The 9,388-nt window shown below is 43.4% G+C and overlaps 1 pseudogene; it reads left to right on the top strand.

The window, feature by feature from the left end:
* Positions 1-3,406: 3,406 nt before the first annotated feature.
* Positions 3,407-8,232, top strand: LOC106977902 (olfactory receptor 10V1-like; annotated as a pseudogene).
* The last annotated feature ends 1,156 nt before the right edge of the window (positions 8,233-9,388 follow it).

The raw sequence follows: 9,388 nt of genomic DNA, 5'->3' as shown, positions 1-9,388 counted from the left end.
CCCTACTGTTTATTTTGACATATTCCAGCGGCCTTGTAAAAATTATTTTATTTTACTTTTTATTGTGATAAGAATATTTAACATGAAATCTACCCTTTAAAAGATTTTTTTTTGTGGAGGTGCCTGGGTGGCTCAGTCAGTTGAGCCCCCAACTCTTGATTTCAGCTCAGGTAATGATCTCACAGTGTGTGGGCTCGAGCCCCCATCAGGCTCTGTGCTGACAGTGCTGAGCCTACTTGGGTTTCTCTCTCTCCCTCTGTCTCTGCTCCTCCCTGCTTGTCCTCTCTCTCTCTCTTTCTCTCTCAAAATAAAAAAATAAACTTAAAAAAAATAAAACTTTTTGTGTGATTTAAACAATTTGGGGGCACCTGGGTGGCTCCGTGGGTTAAGTCTCTGACTCCAGCTCAGGTCATGATTTCACGGTTCGTGAGTTTGAGCCCCACGTTGGACTCTGTGCTGACAGCTCAGAGCCTGGAGCCTGCTTCAGATTCTGTGTCTCCCTGTCTCTCTCTGCCTCTTCCCTGCTCAGGCGCGCGCACTCTCTCTCTCTCAAAAATAAATAATCCTCAAAAAAATTTAAAAAATTTTAATTGAATTAAAGCTGACTTATATTATATTGGTTTCAGGTATACCACACAATGATTCGGCAATTATATGCACTGCAGAATACTCACTGTGATAAGTGTAGTTACCATCTGTCACCCTAGAAAGTTATCACAATCTTATGGACTATAATCCTCATGCCGTACTTACAACCCTGTGACTTATTTATTTTATAACTGGAGGTTTGTACTTCAAATCCCCTTTATCTATTTAGTGTACAATATAGTATCATTAACTATAGGCATGATGTCATACAGCAGATTTCTAGAAGGTAATGATCTTGCACCTGCTTTTTTCGTTTACACTTTCAGGCCTCCATTCACGTCACTTCCCCAGATGGGTCTTCCTCGACTTCTTTAGTGGAAGTTGCCCACCTCCATCCCACCGCTCTGCTGTATCTTCCACATGCACTTATCATTCTCTGAAATTACATGATTAATTTTCTTTTCTCGTTTCTTGTCTGTTCTTTCTCACGAGGATATAAACTTCATCAGGTCAAGGACGTTTCCTCTCCTGTTCATGGCTCTATCTCCCCTTTCCACATCAGTGTCTGGGACCAGAGTAGGCAGGTGCTCAATAAATAAATGTCAGCTAAATGGACTCAGTGAGGACTCCTGTGAAGGGAGGACAGGACGTGGTTAACATCGGGCTCTGGCATCCCTCAGGAGAGGTTTCGGGAGACTCCGGCAGTTCGGCCTCCCTGGCATCTGAATGATGTGGAATGTTTGCAAGCTCTGAAGGAAATAAATGCTTTAAGATCCCTCTGCTAACTTACCCTCCCAGTGATTTTCAACCCGCCTGAGGTAGGTTTTGGCTTTTGTTTAGAAAAAGCCTCTCTGGTGATGGGTTCCCTCCTTTTTATTTAGAAAACACTTTAAAAAAATTTAGGTGATTAGACAATGTACAAAAAATTTGCGAAAACCATGCAAACATACTCATTTCTGTTAACAGCACATATTTATAACTGTCTCTGGTCTCTCTCTTTTTTTAATGTTTATTTATTTATTTTTGGAGAGAGAGAGAGACAGAGCACAAGCAGGGGAGGGGCAGAGAGAACAGGAGAGGAGACACAGGATCCAAAGTAGGCTCCAGGCTCTGAGCTGACAACAGAAAACCTGATGTGGGACTCGAACTCACGAACCATGAGATCATGACCTGAGCTGAAGTCGGATGCTTAACCAACTGAGCCACCCAGGTACCCCAGCTGTCTATGGTGTCTTATGGCTTTGGTCCGGTTATAAAGTTTCACAGTGTTGTGATTGTGGTGGGTAGGGTACTTAGCCTTCTTTGTTTATATTTCAAACGACAGACCTCAACTCACACTTCCCATTTTTTAACACTGTCTTCTCTATTCTCAGCAAAGGCCTTCTAATCCACAGAATTCACACACCTGGATGTTTTAGTTCCTTGTGGGCTGTGTGATTTGTTGCTTTTTCATTTTATTTTATTTTTTTTAAGTTTATCTATTTTTGAGAAAGAGAAAGAGCATGAGCGGGGGAAGGGCAGAGAGAGCGGGAGACACAGAATCTGAAGCAGGCTCCAGGCTCCAAGCTGTCAGCACAGAGCCCCACTCGGGGCTCGAACTCACGAGCCGTGAGATCATGACCTGAGCCGAAGTCAGATGGATGCTTAACCTTCAGAGTCGCCCAGGCGCCCCTGCTTTTTTCTTTTAGGTACAGAAACAATACCGCTACAAATAGCTTTATATGAATGCTTTTTTATTCCTTTGACTCACTTCTTTAGAATTAGTTCCCAGCAGCGGGTGTATTAAGTACCTGAGTTTTTTTTTTTAAGATTCCCAATTAGTAAATGATGGGCTGTCTCCTATAGATGGAATACAGTAAATCATTATTCTCCCACAAGTTCACATATATATTCACCATGCAAAGGTGACAGATGTGGGGAGATGCACACGGAGCAGTGGCTAAGCATGTGCAACCTTCAGCCTTTGGGTTGAAATCCGCACTTTGATTTCCTCATCTGTAAAATAAGGTCAGAATAGCACCTAGCTAAAAAAAAAACAAAACAATTAGCACCTACCTCATAAGTTTATTACAAGAAGTAAACGAGTTACTTGTCATAAAGTGCTAAGAATAGTACCTGACACCCAAGAAATGTTGATTATTATTATTTGTCACGGAGGAGCCATCCGCAGGCACTCCGTATGTGTTGGCTGGTATTTTAGTCTTATTCTTCTTTCCAGTTTTCCCTGCTGTGATTCAGGATATTTGGCTTTCGTCAGGCTGGCTGAACTATTTTTAAAAAGTTGAGTTGCATTTGCCATTGGCAAATCGTGTGTGTGTGTGTGTGTGTGTGTGTGTGTGTGTGTGTGTGTGTGTTTGTGTACAAACAAAATATGAAAGCTACAAGTGTGTTGGGTAGCCAGGGGGACAGAGACATGTACACAAATAACTCAACAGTGAACGATGTAGAGTGAAGGAGATGTGTCGTCTATGCACCGAGTGCAAAGAATCAGTTTCAAGTCTCCATATCATGGAAAGTTTCCATATCCCGCGGGGGGTATGGTGCTCTTTCGTGGCTTGGTGGCTTCGGTGGGGCTGCTTCCCTACAACGGTTGATGTACAGGGGCTGTTCTGCATAGGCATTCAAGGAAACTGGCAGTCTTGGCCAGACAAACTTCCTTCGCTTCCTTTCTGGTGGGGGCGGGGGGGGGGGGCAGTGTGTGTGGGATTGACCATAAATTACATGGATGAAGGACTACATGCATTCATGTAATGACACTTTTTTTACGTGGTGGCAATTGTGATGAGACAAATACTTCTTTTTTTAAAGTTTATTTATTTATTTAAGAAAAACAGAGCGAGTTGGGGAGGGGCAGTGAGAGAGGGAGAGAGAAAGAATCCCAAGCAAGCTCCGTGCTGGCAGTGCGGAGCTGACTTAGGGCTCGAACTCACAAAACCGTGAGATCATGACCTGAGTTGAAAACCAAGAGTTGGACGCTTAACCGACTGAGCCACCCAGGTGCCCCAAGACAAATACTTTTTTTTTCTTTTCTTTCTTTCTTTCTTTCTTTCTTTCTTTCTTTCTTTCTTTCTTTCTTTCTTTCTTTCTTTCTTTTATTTTCTTTTTGTTGTTGTTGATGTTTTATTTATATTTGAGAGAGAGAGAGACAGAGTGTGAGCAGGGGAGGGGCAGAGATTGAGGGAGACACAGAATCCGAAGCAGGCTCCAGGTGCTGAGCTGTCAGCATAGAGCTCCACACGGGGCTCAAACCCACAAACTGTGAGATCACAACCTGAGCTGAAGTCGGATGCTCAACCTACTGAGCTACCCAGGCACCCCCAAATATTTTTCTTAAGGAAAGGCTCTGTATAAATTGGTTACTTTGCTCTAAAAATTTGCAAAATATTATACTCCGCAGTTTGAGTACCACACTGCTTGTCTCTCCTTTTATCATGTTACAAGCTTGTAATTAAAATTATAAGAGTTTGATGTTTGTTAAAGGGTATTGGAAAATACAGAATGGGAAAAATATCTTTCAGGCTCATCACTCAAAGACTGGATGTGTGTGTGTGTGTGTGTGTGTGTGTGTGTGTGTGTGTGTGTTGTAGAGATTGTAACTTTTAAAATCCCATTTTGTGTGTCGTGTTATATCACAAATATTTTCACATTATTACATTGTCTTCATAAATAAAAACAATTGCATAGTACTTCATCAGCTGAATTTAGTGTTCTGTATGAAGTTGTTTTCATTGTTCCCTATTAAGATTACACTGTGATTTTTGTCTTATGTATAAAACTTACTGTTGTTATGGTTGTTATATTTTAGATTAATTTTCTAACTTTAGAGTCCTGAAGTGGAATAACTCAACTTAAATTCAAATGCTCTTTTTTTTATTTGGAAAATTTCAAACCTACATGAATTAAGAGGATAGTAGAATGAATACTTAGGTATGCATTACCCAGCTTGGAAAATGGTCTGTATTTTGACAAAATACAAGCATTTAAAAATATTATTTTGTGGACGCTTGGGTGGCTAAATTAGTTGAGAGTCCAGTTGTGCCTCTGAGCTCAGATCTTGATCTCAGGGTTGTGAGTTCAAGACCCACATTCGGCTTCGCGCTGGGCGTGAGGCCTACTAAAAAGAAAAATATTATTTTCCCAAAGTGTTGAACCTTTTACCCCTCCCCCAGTGACTTTGGCAGTGCTCATTTCTCTACAACTTTAGCAGCACTGAGGATCATTATTAAAATCCAAACCCAAAGAAAATGCAGTACTAAAACTTGGCTCACTTGTTCAACAACAAAAATAATTAATTTGCCCTACCCCTGTAGTTTAGCAGAATTTTTGACCTGGCCTGGCCTCAGGATCCCACAAGAAGATCAATGCAAGGAGCTCTCTTGTAGTTTTGGCCATTTGAATGTCATTGAAAATTCCATAAACATCATGCATGTCTATCTTGAAGTAAATTAAAACTCAATACAATGTAAGGGTCATGTGCATAAGGACCTAGCAACTTAGATCAAAGGATGTGGAAAAAAAAAAGGAAGAAAAAAAGTGTGTGTGGGGGTGCCTGGGTGGCTCAGTTGGTTGAGCATCTGACTCTTGATTTTGGCTCAGGCCATGATCTCATGGTTTGTGAGTTTGAGCCCCAGATGGGGCTCTGTGCTGACAGTGCAGAGCTTGCTTGGGATTCTCTCTCCCTCTCTCTCTGCCTCTCCCCCACTCACACTCTCTCTATCTCTCAAAATAAAGAAATAAACTAAAAAAAAAAAAAAAGATGTGGGTGATGAGATGGGCCAGTAGGGCATGTTCATCAAGGGATTTCCTGACCTTCCAACGCCACCCCGTGAGTCGTGTTAGTTTTACTTATAAAAATATCTTGTGACCCGGACTGTAATAATTGTGTGTGATACTACAAGCATAAGAGGTTCTTTTACTTTTTTTTTCCTTCAGCTTCACTGAAGTGCAATTGACAAAACTGCGGTTCTTTTACTTGCTAAGTTTAGAGTCAATGTGGAGTAATACAATTTAAAAAGTGTTTAAGAGGGGTTGATCCAGGATAGACACCATAAAAATGCAGATGGGGTGGACAAATGAAAGAAGGCAAAATAAGAGGAGGGTCCATGTTTGGCAGACAGAACAAAACAAAACGAAACAATTGGCTTGTTGAGTGTTGAAGAAAAAAATACGATGAGAAAATCCCGAGTTTGGGGACTGGGGAGGATAGCAGCATGAGTTATGTTTAACTTCTCTGGTCTTCTACGTCCACGTGTGTAACGGCTAAAGGAACACCTGTATTGCCTGCTTTCTGGGCTCGATACGGGTATCGCATGCTCTTCGTATAAATGTGTATTTTTAAGATGTTGTGGTAACTGGATAATCATAGTACTAAAGAGGCATGCGAATGATCAGGAGTACTCGCTTTAAAGCAAAAAGGAAAGGGGCACCTGGGTAGCTCATTTGGTTAAGGGTCTGACTCTTGATTTAGGCTCAGGTCATGATCTCACCATTCATGGATTCTAGCCCCATGTCGGGCTCTGTGCTGACAGTGCAGAACCTGCTTGGGATTCTCTCTTTCTCACACTGTCTCTGCTTCTCTCTCTCTCTCTCTCTCTCAAAATAACTAAACTTTAAAAAATGTTTAAAAAAGGGGCACCTGGGTGGCTCAGTTGATTAAGCATCCGACTTCAGCTCAGGTCACGATCTCATGATCTGTGGGTTCGAGCCCCACGTCGGGCTCTGTGCTGACAGCTCAGAGCCTGGAACCTGCCTCGGATTCTGTGTCTCCCTCTCTCTCTGCCCCTCCCCCACTCATGCTCAGTCTCTCTTTGTCTCTCAAAAATGAATAAACATTTTTAAGAAATTTAAAAATGTTTAAAAAAAAAAGAAATGAAGATCAAGGAAACAAGGAAAACAGGAAACCCCAATGAGAACCTACTGCGTGCCTGTTGTCGGGCTTGGCACTTTCAGACACAGAATCTCCACTAATTTTCACCACGCTCCCGAGCCAGGCATTATACTCTCCCCACGTTTAAAATGACTGGGCTAGGGGCACCTCTGTGGCTCAGTTGGTCAAGCATCTGACTCTTAATTTCAGCTCAGGTCATGATATCACAGTTGCGAGATCCAGCCCCACATCCAGCAGGCGTAGAGCCTGCTTGAGATTCTCTCTCTCTTCTCTCTCCACCCCTCCCCCTCTTCAAAAGAAATTTAAAATGAGGGGGCTGAAGTCTATCACTTCTCCAAGGTCATGCAGCGAGCAGGGTAAGCAGTGGGGAGGTGAGATAACATTAACCGAACTCCCAAGGAAGCCCTGAGGATAAGTACTCAGTGACTGCAGACTGTGTTTTTAACATGGCTGGGCCTGTTCCAGGCTCAAGGACACAGGAGAGTCACGTTTCCCATGACTTCTTTCCTTGTTCCAGGTCTGATGGAAGAGGAAAACCGGATGGGGGTGGTCTACTTTCACTTCCACCCCTTCTCAACAGACCCAGCAGTGGCTCCCCTCCTATTTGTGGCCTTCTTGGTGTCGTACCTAGGAAGTCTCATTGGAAACATCACCATTGGGCTCACAGTCTGGTGAGATCACTCCCCCCACACCCCGATGTACTTCTTCCTCTTCGCACTGGCCGTGCTGGCAATTGGCTACTCCACCAACATTGCTCCCCTGACTCTGGCTGGCATCCTTTCCACGGGGCACATGCTCACCTCTCTCCCTGGCTGTGGGGCCTAGATGTTCCCCTTCATTCTTCTTAGAGGATCTGACTGTGTCTTGCTTGCTGCCATGGCCTACGACAGGTACATGGCAATCTGCCACCCAGTGCATTACCACATCATCATGAGTTGGTGGCTCTGTGGGCAGATGACTTTAGGTTCTTTGGGCCTGGGATTCCTGTTGTCACTGCCTTTGACCGTTCTGATCTGCCACCTTCCATTCTGTGGCCGCAATGAAATCTTCTGCTTCTTCTGTGACATGCCTGCCATCATGCACCTGGCCTGTGTGGACACCCGCATGCACGAGGCAGCTCTCTATGCCATCAGTGTGGCCACAGTGGCTGTCCCCTTCCTCCTGATCTGCCTCTCCTATGGCTACATTGTGGCCACCATCCTGAGGATGAATTCAGCTGAGGGAAAGTGCCGGGCTTTCTCCACCTGTTCCTCCCACCTCATCGTGGTTCTCCTGCAGTTTGGATGTTGCACCCTTATCTACCTTCACCCCAGCTCCAGTTCCTCTCCAGAAGAGGGCCGGGAAGTGTCTGTTGTCTACACCCTTTTTGCACCAGTGCTAAACCCCTTGATCTATAGCATAAGGAGTCAAGAGGTGACTGATGCGGGAAGAAGACTTACGGTAAGAACGTGCTGGTTCAGGAAACCAGAAATATTCCTTCCTGGAAGAAATATTCCCCAAACCAGTAGAGGCATGATCTGAAGGACAGGAAGCTCCAAAGCAAAGAGGAAGGAGTGGAGAGATGACTGTCTCCATGGCCCTCTCAGCTGGGGGATGCTCATCAGTGCACATTCCTCTCTTTTTAGGAGATTCTGGTAAGGAAGCCCTGGATCGGCCCTGACTATTTAGCCAGCCTCCTCTCTCATCATAGTGCTTAGAATAAGGACTAGACAGGAGTGTCAGTGAAGAAGAGGGTGAATAAATGGATGGACAGGGTGACAGTATGACTGGGGCTTCCCCAAACAACTATCACTCTTCCTTCCTTCCTTCCTTCCTTCCTTCCTTCCTTCCTTCCTTCCTCCCTTCCTTCCTTCCTTCCTTCCTTCCTTCCTCCTTTCCTTTTCTTTCTTTCTTTCTTTCTTTCTTTCTTTCTTTCTTTCTTTCTTTCTTTCATTCTTTTCTTTATTTCTTCCTCCTTTTCTTTCTTTCTTTCTTTCTTTCTTCTTCCTTCTCTTTCTTTCTTTCTTTCTTTCTTCTTCCTCCTTTCCTTTTCTTTCTTTCTTTCTTTCTTTCTTTCTTTCTTTCTTTCTTTCTTTCTTCTTCCTTTTCTTTCTTTCTTTCCCTCACACCTAATTAACTTAACCTGATGAAGATAATCTTCTGGGAAAGCTCTTAAGGAAATGCTTCTGTAAAAGACCAACAACATACCAGATAGAATGGTGGCTTGGCTGTGAATAAAATGAGTCTGTTGTGACAGAAGCCAGGCTGTGTGAAAGTAAAACTCACGAGCATATTGAAAATGCAACCTGTTCACTCATGGACGTTACTGGACACAAATCCTTTTATGTATATTCTAAGATATGATTATTACTCAGGTAAGTTTGACTTAGAAATTAAAAACCTTCAAGAAAGCATAGTAAAACCCAATGACTTGATTTGTAGTGAAATACAGAGCTCACCACTTCCGGTCTTTGCTCTTAGGAAAACGATCTTTGGGACCACACAGCATTTGCCGCAGCGTCTCTCTGGTTTCTCTTTCTGGAGAGGTGAGATGTAGGTCAAGGTGAAGGTCAAGACCTCTTCTATCAACAGCAAAATTCATGAGCCCCCTCACTCATGGAAACATAGCACATTTGCCAACTATGTCCAATGTGGTTTGCGGTTGCATGTGGGAGAACCAGATTGGATGTTGGGGTCAGCTTGATGCACTCAGTGACTCACTGGGGAATGTGAAGAGACCATCTGGAAAAAGGTGCATTGGTCATAGAAATCACTTCATGGCCTCCTTGGATGAAGTCGCTTTCTCTCCCAAACTCCCTGGAGTCTGATTCTAGAAGAAGGATCCAAAGATGACACCTGCCCACTTATCCTTCCTGAAACATGTTTCAGGTCAGTTAGGCTTTCAAATGGTTGGTGACTGCTTTTCAGGAACTG

The sequence above is a fragment of the Acinonyx jubatus genome, chromosome D1, assembly GCF_027475565.1.
Source record: "Acinonyx jubatus isolate Ajub_Pintada_27869175 chromosome D1, VMU_Ajub_asm_v1.0, whole genome shotgun sequence".
In the NCBI taxonomy this organism is placed as follows: Eukaryota; Metazoa; Chordata; class Mammalia; order Carnivora; family Felidae; genus Acinonyx; species Acinonyx jubatus.
The sequence above is the reverse complement of the archived record's forward strand: the minus strand, read 5'-3'. Positions and strand labels throughout refer to the sequence as shown.